Raw genomic sequence first — 18,197 nt, 5'->3', positions numbered from 1 at the left:
TCGACCGTCAGTACGGGTTGTATGTGTCTGCCCTGCTGCCCCCCCCCCCCCCTTCCCCCGGAGTCCGCATCCGTCGCCTGCTTCGACAATTGGATTTTGCCCTCCCTACCACCTTCAGAGAGGGTGAGAGGCCGACACCACCTTGGCTCCAGGCTCCGGTTCATATTTATCTCGACCTCAGCTCACTCCCGAAGGAGGGTACTCCGGCTGCAGTGTATTGCTCACGGTTTGTCGAACTTCGTGCTCGACTTGGCGGTCACACCTTTATTTACACCGATGGCTCCAAAACTGACGATGGTGTCGTCGGGGCCGCCACTTTTAAATACCGGCTCCTCGACCAATGTTCCAGCTTTACGGCCGAGCTTTTTGCTCTCCATCAGGCCGTTCAGTATGCCCGCCGCCACCGCCATTCATCGTATGTACTCTGCTCTGACTCACTCAGTGCTCTTCAGAGCCTTGGAGCTCCCTATCCGGTCCATCCCTTGGTTCAACGAATACAGCAGTCCCTCCATTCTTTCTCTGATAATGGTTCTCCTGTCAGCTGTCTGTGGGTTCCCGGACATGTAGGAGTGCCTGGGAATGAGGCTGCGAATGCTGCAGCCAAGGCTGCAGTCCTCCTGCCTCGGCCAGCCTCCCATTGTGTCCCATCATCTGACGTTCGTGGGGTTGTTTGTAAGAGGCTTGTGTCGTTGTGGTGGGATGCTTGGTCATCCCTCCAAGGAAACAAGCTCTGGGCAGTAAAACCGCTCCCATCTGCTTGGACAACCTCCTCCCGACAATCTCGGCGAGAGGAGGTCCTTTTGACCAGGTTGCGGATTGGGCATTGCCGGTTTAACCACCGCTACCTGCTCTCCGGTGACCCAGCCCCGCAGTGCCCTTGTGGTCAGGCATTAACAGTGCGCCATGTTTTATTGTCGTGTCCCCGCTTTAGTCAATCTCGTGTTGTCCTGTCCCTGCCATCTACTTTACCGGATATTTTAGCTGATGACGCTCGAGCAGCTGCTCGTGTTCTGCGTTTTATAACTTTGACTGGCTTGTCCAAAGACATCTAACCTTTTTACTTATTTTATCTGCATCTTTGTCAGGTCTTTCTGGTGTCCCCCCCCCCCCCTCCCCTTGAGTTTTACTAGATTCCATGTGCTCTAACAACAGTGTCTGGGTGCTAATGACCTCAGTAGTTGAGCGCCCTTAAACCCCACCAAAAACAAAAAAATTCCCCTGGATATTGTCTGGCCACATGTATTATCAACTTCGATCTGTGCCAGAAACCGAAGAACAAATTCAGAACGTTGCTGTGGATCGTCAGGTTTCAGATGCTGCAACTTCTGAATGCTGTATGGGTGATGTGCTTGTTGTTGTTGTTGTTGTTGTTGCAGTTGTCTTCAGTTCAGAGACTGGTTTGATGCAGCTCTCATTGCTACCCTATCCTGTGCAAGCCTCATCCCCGAAGAACTTCGGCAACCTAAATTCTTCTGAATCTGTTTAGCGTATTCATCTCTTGGTCTCCTCCACGACTTTTACCCTCCACGCTTCTCTCCATTACTAAATTGGTGATACCTTCATGCCTCAGCACATGTCCTACCTACCGATCCCTTCTTCTAGTGAAGTTGTGCCACAAACTTCTCTTCTCCCTAATCCTATTCAATACCTTCTCAAAAATTATATTATCTACCCATCCAATCTTCAGAATTCTTCTGTAGCACCACATTTCGAAAGCTTCTATTCTCTTCTAGTCTAAACTGTTTATCGTCCATGTTTCACTTCCATTCATGGCTACACTCAATACAAAAACTGTCAGAAACGACTTCCTGACACTTAAATCTATACTCGATGTTAACAAATTTCTCTTCTTCAGAAACGCTTTCCTTGCCACTGCCAGTATACATTTTATACCCTACTTCGACCTTTATCAGTTATTTTGCTCCCCAAATAGCAAAACTCCTTTACTACTTTAAGTGTCTCATTTCATAATCTAATTCCCTCAGCATCATCAGACTTAATTCGACTACATTCCATTATCCTCGTTTTGCTTTGTTGATGTTCATCTTATATCCTCCTTTCAAGACACTGTCCATTCCGTTCAACTGCCCTTCCAACTCCTTTGCTGTTCCTGACAGAATTACAATCTCATCGGCGAACCTCAAAGTTTTTATTTCTTCTCCATGGATTTTAATACCTACTCCGAATTTTTCTTTTGTTTCCTTTACTGCTTGCTCAATATACAGATTGAACAACATTGGGGAGAGGCTACAACCCTGTCTTACTCCCTTCCCAACCACTGCTTCCCTTTCATGTCCCTCGACTCTTATAACTGCCATCTGGTTTCTGTACAAATTTAAAATATCTTTTCGCTCCCTGTATGTTACCCCTGCCACCTTTAGAATTTGAAAGAGAGTATTCCAGTCAACATTGTCAAAAGCTTTCTCTAAGTCTACAAATGCTAGAAACGTAGGGTTGCCTTTCCTTAATCTATTTTCTAAGATAAGTCGTAAGGTAAGTATTGCCTCACGTGTTCCAACATTTCTACGGAATCCAAACTGATCTTCCCCGAGGTCGGCCTCTACCAGTTTTTCCATACGCTTGTAAAGAATTCGCGTTGGTGTTTTGCAGCTGTGACTTGTTAAACTGATAGTTCGGTAATTTTCACTTCTGTCAACACCTGCTTTCTTTGGGATTGGAATTGTTGTATTCTTCTTGACGTCTGAGAGTATTTCGCCTGTATCATACATCTTGCTCACTAGATGGTAGAGTTTTGTCAGTACTGGCTCTCCCAAGGCCGTCAGTAGTTCTAATGGAATGTTGTCTTCTCCCGAGGCCATGTCTCGACTCAGGTCTTTCAGTGCTCTGTCAAACTCTTCACACTGTATCGTATCTCGCATTTCATCTTCATCTACATCCTCTTCCATTTCCATAATATTGTCCTCAAGAAAATCGCCCTTGTATAGACCCTATGTATCGAGATACACAGGGCAATCTCGAGAGGAGGCTTTGGAGTTGATACAGCGGGCAGAAGTAGGCGGGTAGTCACCCTCATGTGCACCCTACCACACGTCACACATTTGGCTGGGTGTCATGACATGCTAGTGTGGTTGAAACGATGTTACTGGTAGCAGCGCATTGGGTTAGGAATGCATGGTCAGACTGTGATAACATCATAGCATGCTTTGGTCTTGGATGGAAGTACCACTCTATCAAAGATGAGTAAAAGAGTGTGTGTAGGCACTAAGGATTCAGCTACCTCTTGCATCACCCAATAGACTACAATGACAGCGTGACCAGGGAGGTACATTTGGATTGCTGCCTCGGTCAGACCGTCGAGCGTCCTAGCGTAAATCACACCATGGGAAGAATTCAGCGGTCTATGGGCCTCATCATGAACAGGATAGCTGTGGAGGAGCGAAGGGGCGAGCAGTTGTTGTGCTCGAGAATCAGATGAAGTGTCTAAAAGCAAAGTGCCATTGCATAAACGAAAGCAGGATTTCACAGGGTCGGCAAGGGCATCGGCACCTTTCTGAATAAGAAACGGATTTATCATTGCAAAGGACCGACCATCTTCAGTACGTGAAGATGACGATTGGCTCTATACGAGAAAATCCCCCACGATTGCCAGCGTCTCTGATGGCGCCCTCCTTCCAACTGCCCCCACCCCTCCTCAGAGTGGGGCTTACCCGCCTTATGTGAATGTTCACACTTTAGGTCATACCTCCTGAACACCTAACAGAGGGACCAATCGGCAATTTGGGAAGGTATCAGCTCAGGCAATCACCCCTCCCTGCGCATGGACTGCACCGTGAGGTACATGCGAACCCTCCCTGTCGAGCTGTGGTTGGGAATTACGCGTTGTCCAGTCACCTGTTACGTGCCAGACCTGTGGGCAGGCCATTAGAAGCGCACAGGGAGGAAGAAGAAAAAGAGGAGTCTCAAACGCTGAAGCTGAGGAAGGATAGGAGAAAGTTGACGAAGAAAGGAGAAAAAGGAACGAAAAACAGTGGTGAGACTGTACTTATGTCGGCTACTGAAAATACGGAACAAAGTCACAAAGATATCCCAGACATGTTCGTCAAGGGAGGAGAAAAAGAATAGCAAGAGGATAGACATGGAGAACGGAATTGAAGACATGTTGCAATGACTGGGGCCCCGTGGTAGCCAACCACGAACCCGCCATGCAGCCCCCTGGGGGCTGAACAGTCGGTACCAAATGGTTAATACGGTTTCATATCTAGGTCGTTCAGTTGATGTAGCTGAACTTCATGGTTTATTGTGAGGTCATGTCTGACGTCATATTTATGGGGCACCTATCGAGACTCTAGGGAATCTACCCGCAAGAATATTCTGTGATTTGAAAAACACAAGGATTGTATAAATGTGTAATACGGAACTAAATTTAGCAGTGAACACATAGTGTGTTGTGGGGGATCTCTCTGTTGTAGAAGCAATTCAAAAAGCAACCTCGCTTAAACACTGTTTACTAGATGACCAGTTTCAACACACTAAACGTGCCTGTCTTCTTCAGGAGAAAAATTTGCTATCTCCGTATGTGGGGAAATGTGTTCACCACATCCAAAACTCAGAAGACTTCCTGCAACACCTCAAGAAACTACACATCACAGATTCGGACATCGTGGTTAGTTTTGATGTGGTATCACTGTTCACCAGGGTCTCACTGCAAGACTCACCAGAAAAGATTGCAGAAAAATTTGACGGTGCTCTGCTGAACCTGTTCAGGCATACACTGACATCCACATATGTCCTGTACGGGAACCAATATTACGTGCAATCTGAGGGTGTAGCTATGGGTAGCCCACTGTCTCCTGTGGTTGCCAACATGTTCATGAAGAGATTTGAGGAGAGGGCATTAGAGACAGCCAGATATAAACCCACATGCTTCTTCAGGTATGTGGATGACACATTCGTGATCTGGCCTTATGGGAAGGACAGGCTCATGAGTTCCTGTAACATCTTACCTCGTGCCACCCGAATATCATGTTCACCATAGAACAGGAGAAGAATGGCCCACTGCCGTTTCTGGATGTACTAGTAAAAAGGAAAGCAGATGGATCAATTGGCCACAGCGTGTATCGAAAACCGACACACACTTATTTATATCTGCTGGCCAGCAGCTGTCACTATCCTGCACGGAAGATCGGTGTTCCTAAGACATTGGTCCACAGAGGACGTGCCCTGTCAGACCGAGAAAGTCTACCGACAGAAATAGAGCATCTCAAAACAGTGTTCTGCAAAAATGGATATACACTGAAACAAATAGAGATGGCACTCCAACCAGCCACTACACCATAATTTCCAGAAGCAGAGCAACATGAAGCAAAAAAGGAGGAGTATTTGCCTATGCAGGCTCAATTTCTGCCATAATTAGCAGGATCCTCCGTAAACACAACATCAAGTGTGTTTTCTGGCCATCCAGAAAGATCAGGAAACTGGTGGGAAATGTTAAGGACAACCAGAGATTACGGAAACCAGGGATTTATAATATACCTTGCCAAAGTGGCATGTCCTATATTGGCCAGACGACAAGAACAGTAGATATCAGGTGCAAGGAACATCAGAGGCAAACCCCATTAAGACAGGCAATTCATACCATGAATTATGAAGAAACCAAGTTTCTAGCACAGTCACCTAGATTTTGGGACAGTATTATAAGGCAGTCAATAGAGTTACAAGTGACCCATAATATCATGAACCATGACACGGGGTACCAGTTAAGTAGAGCCCGGGATCCTTCTCTGGAGTTGCTGTAGAAGCAATGGGGACAGCGGCAGCAGTCCACAAATAGAAGAACTGAAGACGTTGACATGGGGAACGGTCCCCATACAGAGTTGCAGGCGCACCAGACCGAAGATGGAACGCCCAGGGTCGGGTCTGACGGGCGCCGACCGCAGAGGGAACATATAGAACCGCAGCGGACTGAAAATGGAACGGCAACGCTCCAGCAGATCACAGTGAGCGGGAGAGGACCACAGGGGGAATGCCTGGTACCACAGACGGGATTCCAAACGTACCAGACCGAAAATGGAACACCCAAGAACGTGTCTGGTGGGCGCGAACCGCAAAGAGAACACTCACGATTGCAGCGGACGGAAAAGGGAAAGGCAATGCTCCAGATGATCGCAACGAGTGGGCGCTGACCGCAGTGGGAGCGCCTGGTGGTGGGGGAAGGCCACAGGCGTAAATACTGGACCAGGTCCACTCGAGGAGTATTCTGAGGTCGCACCTGATGAAGGTAACAAGCTACGCTACCTAAGTATCGTGCAAGTACGACGCCGATATCCGGCAGAACACCCGACAACCCGAGATGTCATTTTGAATTTTTTTTTTCAATTACCATGTTGACAGACATCCTGTGATATGATCTGTGGCCGAAATTGGTAGATGATATACAGGTTAGACAAAACAGCTGACACTTAAAATGCATTTGCTAAAGCACTTAGAAGAAACTTTGAAGTAGGCCTACATGTAGTGTATTTGTTTAGACTGTATTTTCCGATTAACTATCCACACGTTAGCATGTTACGTATCACGAAATTCAGTTCGTGAATAATTTATATATTCCAAATAGTTTCAATGTATCACATATAACTTAAATTTATAGAACAGGAAATATTTACAAATACTGCACAGAACATAACCTCATGAATAACAAGAGAAGAAGCTGTAGAAGTTGGCGAGAAGTGCTTATAGTGGTCTCTAGTGCACATTCGTTCACGTGATTCTAAGTTCACTCACTAGGTCGGAGTAATGACCTGAAGACATGGCGTTTTCCTAGGAACACAGCCCTCTGGCGACAGCACTCTCCCCTGCTGAGTGGCTCTGGGGAGGAGGACAAGGTCCGCCGCCAGCCTCTGTCAGACGTCTCCGCACAGTGGTCTGTCACTCGAGGGATAACCTGACAGTACGGCCGAAGTACAGAGGGCGGTGCGTGGCCGCTAGTGGTGACCTCCACCACCGAGTATTCATATTTTCACATGCACTATGCGAGTGCTGTTTAATTCTCTGGAAGCTGATTCAACACTCATCATTCTACGTATTATGGCAGTACACATGCTCAGCATTTACAAAACGCACCCCAGCTTCTCTAGAGTGACAAAAACAGTGGTTTCAAAGATGTTAGAGGGGTAAAGATGTTAAGTTACACATACTGTATACATCTTTGCTAGAGTGAAAAATTAATTTTAAAATTCAAAAAGAGAAGTAAAATTATGTACATTAAATTCTAATATGGTGTTCTATTGAATGGGTAATATTGAGCACACATATATTTCTATAAGCGACGAAGTATTTATAATCTTACGTGTGTAGCAGATTGCGAAATGGTGAGATATCAGTACATTGAAGAGAATCGTTACTGGACTTGTGAATTAGATAACTGACACAGTGTACAGTACAAAAGCACAATAAGGCCTGTATTTTGCTACAGTGGTTGAACTGACTTAGAACACCGAAGTTAAAGTTGCAGTCTACATTACAAATGGTAATGTGACACATTTTATTTATTCGCCAGTTATAATGTAAGAAATAAGCTATAATGTTTTAATATACACTCCTGGAAATTGAAATAAGAACACCGTGAATTCATTGTCCCAGGAAGGGGAAACTTTATTGACACATTCCTGGGATCAGATACATCACATGATCACACTGACAGAACCACAGGCACATAGACACAGGCAACAGAGCATGCACAATGGCGGCACTAGTACAGTGTATATCCACCTTTCGCAGCAAAGCAGGCTGCTATTCTCCCATGGAGACGATCGTAGAGATGCTGGATGTAGTCCTGTGGAACGGCTTGCCATGCCATTTCCACCTGGCGCCTCAGTTGGACCAGCGTTCGTGCTGGACGTGCAGACCGTGTGAGACGACGCTTCATCCAGTCCCAAACATGCTCAATGGGGGACAGATCCGGAGATCTTGCTGGCCAGGGTAGTTGACTTACACCTTCTAGAGCACGTTGGGTGGCACGGGATACATGCGGACGTGCGTTGTCCTGTTGGAACAGCAAGTTCCCTTGCCGGTCTAGGAATGGTAGAACGATGGGTTCGATGGCGGTTTGGATGTACCGTGCACTATTCAGTGTCCCCTCGACGATCACCAGTGGTGTACGGCCAGTGTAGGAGATCGCTCCCCACACCATGATGTCGGGTGTTGGCCCTGTGTGCCTCGGTCGTATGCAGTCCTGATTGTGGCGCTCACCTGCATGGCGCCAAACACGCATACGACCATCATTGGCACCAAGGCAGAAGCGACTCTCATCGCTGAAGACGACACGTCTCCATTCGTCCCTCCATTCACGCCTGTCGCGACACCACTGGAGGCGGGCTGCACGATGTTGGGGCGTGAGCGGAAGACGGCCTAACGGTGTGCGGGACCGTAGCCCAGCTTCATGGAGACGGTTGCGAATGGTCCTCGCCGATACTCCAGGAGCAACAGTGCCCCTAATTTTCTGGGAAGTGGCGGTGCGGTCCCCTACGGCACTGCGTAGGATCCTACGGTCTTGGCGTGCATCCGTGCGTCGCTGCGGTCCGGTCCCAGGTCGACGGGCACGTGCACCTTCCGCCGACCACTGGCGACAACATCGATGTACTGTGGAGACCTCGCGCCCCACGTGTTGAGCAATTCGGCGGTACGTCCACCCGGCCTCCCGCATGCCCACTATACGCCCTCGCTCAAAGTCCGTCAACTGCACATACGGTTCACGTCCACGCTGTCGTGGCATGCTACCAGTGTTAAAGACTGCGATGGAGCTCCGTATGCCACGGCAAACTGGCTGACACTGACGGCGGCGGTGCACAAATGCTGCGCAGCTAGCGCCATTCGACGGCCAACACCGCGGTTCCTGGTGTGTCCGCTGTGCCGTGCGTGTGATCATTGCTTGTACAGCCCTCTCGCAGTGTCCGGAGCAAGTATGGTGGGTCTGACACACCGGTGTCAATGTGTTCTTTTTTCCATTTCCAGGAGTGTATTATACTATGAATGGGTCAGGGATTTTCACCTGCCTCGAGATGACTGGTTGTTGTGTAGTCTTCATCATCATTCATCCCCGTTACGGTAGGAGGAAGGCAATGGCAAACCACCTCCACTAGGACCTTGCCTAGTTCGGCGGTGCGGGTCTCCTGCATCGTCCCCTACGCTCTGTTACGGAGTATGGGACTTCATCATCATCACTATGAATGTGATATAAAAGCGAATTTTACTGCAAAGGTATCTTAGTTAATGTTTTACTCATAGAAAATAGGTAAAAATTTTAAATGAAACACTAATGAAGATATTCTTTGTTCGTCTTGGACTAAGGTAGTATTATGTTGGTTTAAAATTCTGAATGAGTGAACAGTCATCTAGCACCGCCTTCCTGAATTATTTTCAGGAGATACGACATACTTTTTCAACGCTTTTCATGTTTCATAAACATTAAAATATTTTATCATGATTAATTCTGTAAAGTTCAAAAACAAAAAACCTGGTATAAGTTTACCGAACTGTGAGCCATAAACGTTTTGTTTATGTTGGTGCATCAGACCAGTAATAAATACAAAATAAGGCCCCGACAGGAAAACAATAAAGTTTGTAAGAGCAATCTGAAGATGGATTTGTAATACATTCGAAACCAGTATTGGTTTGATGTATATAAACTGGTGTAAAGCATAATTTTGGCTGGTTGCGATTTTAATTACAAACTTTATATACAGATGTCTGTTCCATGTTTTGCAATACCATATGAAACATACCTCTCTGCTGTCGTCTGTCTCACATCAGGTTTATGTCTGGCCCGTCTCTACTACCCACTGCTTATTGCCATTTCCTTAACTCACTGCCAAGATTCTTTAATGTAATATAGCTTTCGAACCCTCTTCTTTTTCTCGTTTCTTTTCATCTTTCAATTACCTTCCTTTGCAAGTAGTTTCTTCTAAGCATATTTCGTTCCAGATGTTTTCACTAATTTCGCTAGCCTTCCCTGTCCTCACCTCCTCGTTTGTTACTTACTTCTCGGAGTACACCAACAAACTATCCCGGTCAGTCAACCGTCCATTCGTCTGACTACATGGCTTGCCGATCTCCGCCTCAGTCCCACTGCTGTCATAATTCCGTTTTTCACTCCAGTCCGCTCCTGAAAACGTCTGCGTGTAATCATCGGTAGCTCTGAAATCATGAATTACTGATTTTTTTTCGACTATGGAGAAGAGAGCTTAATTTTGTTGGTGATCAGTAATCGAACAGGCGGTCGTACATTTGGGGAATCAAGTGTGCACTAATGAAACGCACAACGAATGATCTTTCCATTAGGAATCCGGGATCTACCCTTCATCCAAGACAAAGATGAGGCATAATTCAAACTTGCGTGAAATAACTATTGAAAGATGCAAGCCGGTCTATCTACAAGGAGTACTCCATTACTTATTGTCAGCTTCTAAGAGTAAATGGTTTCGTCTCAAGAGCTCAGTTACTTATGGTCAGCCTTGAACAGTAATGGTCACTATGTTAATGATGTGTGCTACTTCCAAGACAAGAGAATTCCAGAGATAATGACGGACAGCTGCCTCCTATACTGCATTTTATAAAATTGACGCAGCTTGAAGTTGAGCGCAGAATGGTTTTAAAACGAGAGAGGCCAGTCAAACTGTCATGATGGTAGCAAATCGTAAATGATTTTATTTCCTGCATTGCAGTTGCGCACTGTAGAGGACAATGTTTTTCTGCCAGCCTAATCCCACGCTCACTTTAGATTTTCGACAGTAAATGAACAGTATACTGAGCAATGGGATGACCGTTTAGCCTTCGCCTGGACATCAATCAGATCATCGATGATAAAATGTCTGTCACTCAGTTTTATATAGTTCTAGTACTTAAGAGGAGCTACAGTCACAAGACGACTGCCTCTTCCCGGAAAACCCAAGTCTCGATTCGCATGCTGACTATGGTAGACCAGTAAATGTGGATCTACCAAAAATTCATCAGCTACGGACTTACTTCACGAGTCGCGTCACCACGAAGGTCCCAACGAAGCACTTGTGTGTGCCGGTACAGGCAAGTTCATAAGGAGTGGCAATTTTGCTCTTAATATTTGGTAAGGGCAGAAGTGTCATATGAAATGTTTTCATAATGCATCTCAGCATCTACTTCTGAGTTGAAGTAACTGCAGACTGTAACAAACTGCTAGTTACGCACATGGCGATGGCTTCACGAATGATTGCACGGTTCGTAGTCACACGTGCCAGAGCGTCGACGTACGATTAAATAAAAAAAAAAACAACCTAAGAAACATTCTCAAAATCTCGTGCCAACGTTTGCAGTAAAACAGGACTTTGAAAGCCATTATCCGCATTCGCGGCAGTCAGCGGTAACGCAAGATGCCAATGTCGATACATCATCCTCTGGTGGGGCAGTGACTCCGACGTGACCGTACGGTATGCTGAACCATGCTGCGCCCCTGATCAACGTCATATACACTCGTGTTCAGCAAAAACAGAACACCTCGAACGACTAGAGATAGGACGTTCATACTCACAGGACATGTAGATTCGTATGTTCTGCAGGAATAATTAGCATTTCAGCCACCTCGCTTCGGCACGTGTCCCGTTGCCTAGTTGGTCCAGCGCCCGCGATGAACCTGTCCTGTGCGTGATGGCATCGACGCGTATAAGGCGCGACTGTCGTTCTGCAGCAGAGCCGTCCGTGCTCCACTCACCTGGTTCCAAATTCCACCTGTGGCGGTTGGCGCTGGGTCACGGCGGTGCACCCGTCGCTTCACCGTTTCCACACGTTTCCGATTGACGACAAGTCTAGTGACCTGGCGGGACAAGTTAAAAGGGTGACATTCTGTAACACCGAGACGGCATGTGTCTGTGTAGAAATATGTGATAGCGCATTGTCTTGCTGAACAATAGCTTCTGGGATTTTGTGCAGAAACTGTATGGCTGTGGGTCGCAGGCCGTCATTCGCGTAGGTCAGACTGGTCCTAGTGCCTTGGACACAGACCAACTGTGGTTTTTGGTTGCACCCAATAGCACGCCATATCACTAGGCTTTGAGCTGCCTCGCTGTATTGTAATGTTATGTGTGCCTCACTGCTTTTTTTCGTTAACTAATTTGTGCCTGATTTTATTCTGAGAAGCTGAGTAATGTATGTAAATACGAAAATGTAAATGTGATTCAAAAAGTACTTGATGTGAAGTGAAGGGCAGCTGGACAGCAAGAAACTCTTTAGCGCGCAATCCCCGCAACGATAGTATTAGAGAATCTCTGAGTATGGACTCTAAAAAAAAACAATTGATTTTATTACAAAAAAAGACTGTTACTCTGTATCTCGTGGAAAGAGGGCGTGCTGCTAGACCGTCGCTCAGAACATATTGTTACATTTAATGAAAACTGATATTGTAGTGATAAAATCGAGTGAAGTATGTGCAAGAGTTTCCAAACTTTTATATGTGCAAATTTTCTAGAAGTGAAGAATAGAAATATCTTGGTTTTGGAAAAGGAGCTGAACTTCATTGTCGTTGCCGTCTATCAATCGACAGAGTTGTAAGTGTAGAAAGTTCACTAAAATACAGGAAAGGAGGTGCATTCTCTATAGTTTTCATTCAGTAAGTAACAACCTCTCATAATTTATTAATTACAGTAATTGGATTATGTTCTTGTACAGTAGTATGGTGCTGAACTCCATTGACCAATTTTGATATGGCAGCAGGTGTAGTTTGAAGGAAGTTTGTGTGTCAAGCAATCTCCTTTTCTCACGAAAAGCAGATTGCTGTTTGATCTTACTTATTACAACAGTTGTCCCTTAGGTATCAAAAGCTACGAAAACTTGGGCTCAGAGCTATCCGCAATACGGCCAAGTAACTAACAGAGTCGTATTTTAAACCTTAAAGAACAATAGCCGGCCGGAGTGTCCGTCGGGTTCTAGGCGCTACAGTTTGGAACCGCGCGACCGCTACGGTCGCAGGTTCGAATCCTGCTTCTTATGAGCGAACCGTAACGTCCAATCAGTGAGTTTGAAAGAGGGGGCGTTATTGGCATGAGAGAATGTGATGCACCCATCTGGGAAACTGCTGCTCGTGTGGGACGAAGTGTTTCGGCAGTGCAACGGGTGCGTACAGAATGGTTCACGGAATGCCGTAGAGCGCGGCGAGATGGGTCAGGTCACACCACCCAGACCAGCCTCCGAGAAGATCTACACCCCATCCGAATGGCACTGCAGGACAGACCTGCGTTCTCCACGGCTCTGGCACACCGGTAGAACAGTGTAACACATCGTACACTGTCGAGGGTGACAGTGTCACCGTTCGTTACGACATGTGTTACGTGCGTGCCGTCCACTTCTCCGCCTACCATCGACGAATGTGCAGAAATAAGCTTGAAGGCGATGGTGCGTGGAACGACGTCACAGGGAACACGAATGGCATCAGTTAGTGTTTGGTGACGAATCCAATTCTGCTTGTTTGAAAATGACAGCCGCGTTTTATTTCGCAGCAGACAGGAACGGCGTCACAGTGACAGCATTCGGGCAAGACATACTGTAAAATGACTTCTTTTTTTAATAATAATATTAATATTTACATATGTGTTTGTAGAGAGGGAGATTCATTTTTGATTGACATTTTTACTTTAAGTCGTAACTGGTACCTGAATTTTGGTTGCTGTCTCCTTGAATGTACAGCTTCTGCACCAGTTGCTCACGTATTGCAATTCGGAGGAAGTTATTGTTCTTTAAGAAAATGGTTCAAATGGCTCTGAGCACTATGGGACTTAACTGCTGTGGTCATCAATCCCGTAGAACTTAGAACTACTTAAACCTAACTAACCTAAGGACATCACACACATCCATGCCCGAAAAATTCAAGAAAAATTAGTGAACGTCAATGATGATGACGAAGAGACATTTCTTTCCATATTAGACTCATTTGATCTTATACATGAGGAACAGAGATCAAGCAATAAGCAGAAATCGCGTAACAACAGAACAGGTGGAATTCCTCAAGTACGAGTAACAACAATGGTAAACATATTTCAGATAAAAAAGGGGAATTTAACGGACACGATCAGTAGTATGGCAACCTGAATGGAAATGGACACTTTAAAGGTAATAAGAACTACTACCGAGCGAGATATCACCCGACAAATCAGGTAAACAATTTTAATTACGGCAACAAGCCACAGCACACTGCGGATGGCAATGAATACGGCAACAAAAGTTGGCAGCGCGGATTCCCACAGCAAGCGCGAGAATGGAATCCTGGCGAACGGAACGCGAACGTAAACTACTAACATACAAACCAAAATAATACTCGGCGAAAATTCAAGCCGAATAATCAGCAATTTCAAACATCGGCTCCAAACAAACAACAAATGCATGAACGAGAATTTCAGACGCGATTTGAACCACGGAATAGAGGAAATAACCAAATGCAGAGGAAACGGTACAACCCACCGGTATTTTTCACTCAAGCTCACAATCTTCCGACTTTTAATCCAGTAAATCGACCACCACAGTTTGATGCCCGAGTAATTCACAACACTCATTGTTATTCGCTGCAATCAACTGAAATGAGTGTACAGCCTGATAGGAATAACAATGGTTGTACCATCAACTATTCAACACCGGAAAACTAATCACAGCATCTTATCACTCCCTACAAGGTGCTGTGAGGCAGGAAGGAAGTAACTACATTAATGACGAAGACCTGAATACTGAATAGTACTACGTTACAATGACAGTACTGACATTCGTGACGAGTTACTGCAAGAGAATAATGTAACAAACTTAGACCGACAAGAAGATGACCAAATTCAGGTGACAACCGAAATCACACTAGCAGGATATGTAACTACAGCAATACTGGATACTGGTGCGAACGTAAATGCAATCTCCCTTTTTTTTTCAAACAGATAACAGCCACACAAAAAATACCCACATTACCCGTACAAGGATGTTGCATTACAGGAGCTATTAGTTCATACACACAAAAAGTGCAGATGCAAGCTTTGATCCCTGTTATTATATAAACAGTAAAACTTGAATGTATTTTCCTGGTAGTAAAGAATATGTCAATACCCAGCTTGTTAGGTATTGAGTGTCTCAAACATACGAAGACCAAGATTGATTTCGCTGAAGGAACTTACACTCTAGATGTAAATGAATAAGTAATCACTATCAGACTCACACATGAGAAAGTACGTAATTATCCATCGGGAAACATTTTTAGAATACATAAACTTATTAGAAAAAGTACACCAATACACAACGGCTGGAACAGTTCTGACTGTGACATACAGGGGCCTGATGAAGCAGATTACTTACCAGACAGAGACGAAATTACAACTAAAGCGGCAGAATCCACCAATTTGACAGATGAAGAGAGACAAGAATTATTTCAAATCCTTTTTGACTTCAGATCTGTTTTATCGACGAGACCTGGAATAATTCGAGACTTTCAATTCCGAATGGAGGTTATACCCCATCCTACTTTCTGTCACACCATCTATTCTATACCATTTTCAAGAAGGAAGGCCGTAAAAAGTAAAATTAGAAAAATGTTAGCGTGGAAGGTGATTGAACCATCCGATTCACCGTATAGTAGCCCCTTGCTAACTATACCCAAGACTGATAATACTGTACGATTAGTTCTTGACGCTAGGAATATAAACAAAATTATTGTACCAGTCAGAACTCGTCCCGAAGCCATAGACGAACACCTGCAGAAATTTTATGATGTGAGATATCTGACCAGCATTGACCTAAAAATGTCATATTGGCAGGTGTAACTACATAAAGAATCTAGAAACTATACTGCATTTATCTTTGCAAGACGTTCTTACCAAAACTCATATCCGCTTTGGATCATGTGTTAGGAGATGACTTAGTTGATCAAGTTACAGTTTACGTTGACGATCTCCTCATTGCCACAAAAACTTGGGAAGAGCATCTTCACCTCATACAGCGTATATTTCAGAAATTCAGAGAAACAGGAGTGACTGCAAATCTTCAAAAGTCCCAATTTGCCCAATCAGAAATCAGATTTTTAGGTCACATTATTTCGCCCTCTGGAATAAAACCTGATCCTCAAAGGATTGGCGCCATTAGAAATTTTCCAAGACCTACTACCAAAAGGCAGCTAAAAGGATTCCTTCTCATGTGCTCATTTTTTCGAAAATTTTTGTCCGGACAGCTTTTAAATAGTACACCTTTGTTATCATTGCTAAAGAAAAATGTCCATTGGAACTGGACCGACGATTGTCAACAAGCTTTTGATTCAATCAAGAATGCCTTGGTAAATAGTCCCATCTTACATCATCCTGATATGAACAAGGAATTTTTTATCGCTCCAGATGCCTCTTGCCAGGGCATCGGTTCAGTCTTGTTTCAACTCGAGGAAAGGAATGAACAAAAAGAAATCCAAATTATCAGTTTTGCAAGCAGAGTCCTCACTGAAGCAGAAGGATCTCACTCCGTGACAGAATTGGAAGCTCTTTCTATTGTTTGGACGCAAGAGAAAAGTTTTTTCTGATCATCAAGCTTTAAGTTTTCTGTTGTCATGCAAACTATTTCATCCTCGATTGACACGTTGGTGTCTATTTCTTCAGAAATACAACTTCGAAATTGTGCATATAAAGGGCAAAGACAACATAATAGCTGACACCTTATCAAGAATGCCAGTAGGATCTTCTAATACTAATGAATTAATTGAGCAAATGTCCAACTGCAGAATTCTACTCATGAAGGATCCGATTCATCGCAAGTACTTTTTGCAGCTATGCAAACAAAGAGTCCCACTCCAAGATACCGATCCTAAGTGGAAGGCAGTAAAGCAACTCATATCAGTTGAGCCTCAACATTCTCTGTGCCAGTTTTACAAATTATTTAATAATGTGCTGTTTCATCACACATCACCGCAAAAGGAAAGTTGGTTAGTTTGTATTCCAAGAGAATATGAAGAGCATTTATTATGGTATACCCATATTGCATGGGGTCACTTCGGTCCTGAAAACTGTAAGCGCAAGATCGCACAATATTGTTATGTTCAAAGTCTTCATGCTAAAATACACAAGCTACTGCGAAACTGCGAGATTTGTCAAAAGGCCAAACCCTACAATTTATCCAATGCACTGCCTTTGAATCCAATTTTAACCACGAAACCCTTAGAGATCGTAGGAATTGATTTTGCCGGTCCGTATCCTCGTGGACGTGGAGGCTTACAGTATGTTGCTTCTATTATTGATCTCTTTCACAAAACATGTAAGACTATATGCAATGAAAACAGCAAACACCAAGTAACTTATGAAGCTTACAGAAAGTGACTACTTTCCAAGATTTGGCATTCCTGAGAAAATGTTGTCAGATAATGGTCCCAACTTCGTTAGTAAAGTTTGGAGATATTTTTTTAGCAACAAAAACATACAACAGATCTTGATCTCGAAGTTTAGACCACAAAGCAACCCCTCAGAACGAGTTTTTAAAGAGCTGAATAGATTTATAAGAACATACGTACCTACCCATCACACAAAATCGGTCGATTACATTTCAGCCCTTGAAGAAATTGTAAATCACTTACCGCACATTTCGACAGGATTTGTTCCTTATGAGTTAATGATGCAGCGACCGGAAAGTAATGAATGGACAACACCAATTCCCAAGATCCCTAATCAAGAAGCTGATTTTGAAGCCAAAGTAAGACAGGCATTACACAATCTCACCACCCAAGCACAACTCCGAAAGAAAGCATTTGATACTAAGATTAAAAAAGTAGTAGAATACAAACAAGGTGAAAGAATTCTAATAAGATCGCATTTTAAGCCATCTCTTTTACACAAGCGAAACAAGAAATGGAGAGAACTTTTTCATGGCCCATACATTATACTCAGAAAACCGCATACAGGGTGTTATCTCATCGCCGATCCGATTACTGGCCGCGTAAAGGGCCTTTACTATCAAGCCGACCTCAAAAAGTATCACTGTTCAACTTAAAAAAAATGTACAACACACATACACTGAAGATATCTAGCAGAAGAAGAACATTAAGATACTCATTGTGATAATGTGTTTACAAGAGACAAGTGATGAAAAGTACAGTAAGTACACCTGAAATACTGATCTTTACAGTAACCTCAGGTGGAAATAGGAAGCATACGTATTGTTAAGTGAAAAACGCCAAGCACGTCAGAAAATTTAAGGGAAGCTTCGTACCTGAATGA

Source organism: Schistocerca piceifrons, chromosome 6, assembly GCF_021461385.2.
Source record: "Schistocerca piceifrons isolate TAMUIC-IGC-003096 chromosome 6, iqSchPice1.1, whole genome shotgun sequence".
NCBI classification, from domain to species: Eukaryota; Metazoa; Arthropoda; class Insecta; order Orthoptera; family Acrididae; genus Schistocerca; species Schistocerca piceifrons.
The sequence above is the reverse complement of the archived record's forward strand: the minus strand, read 5'-3'. Positions refer to the sequence as shown.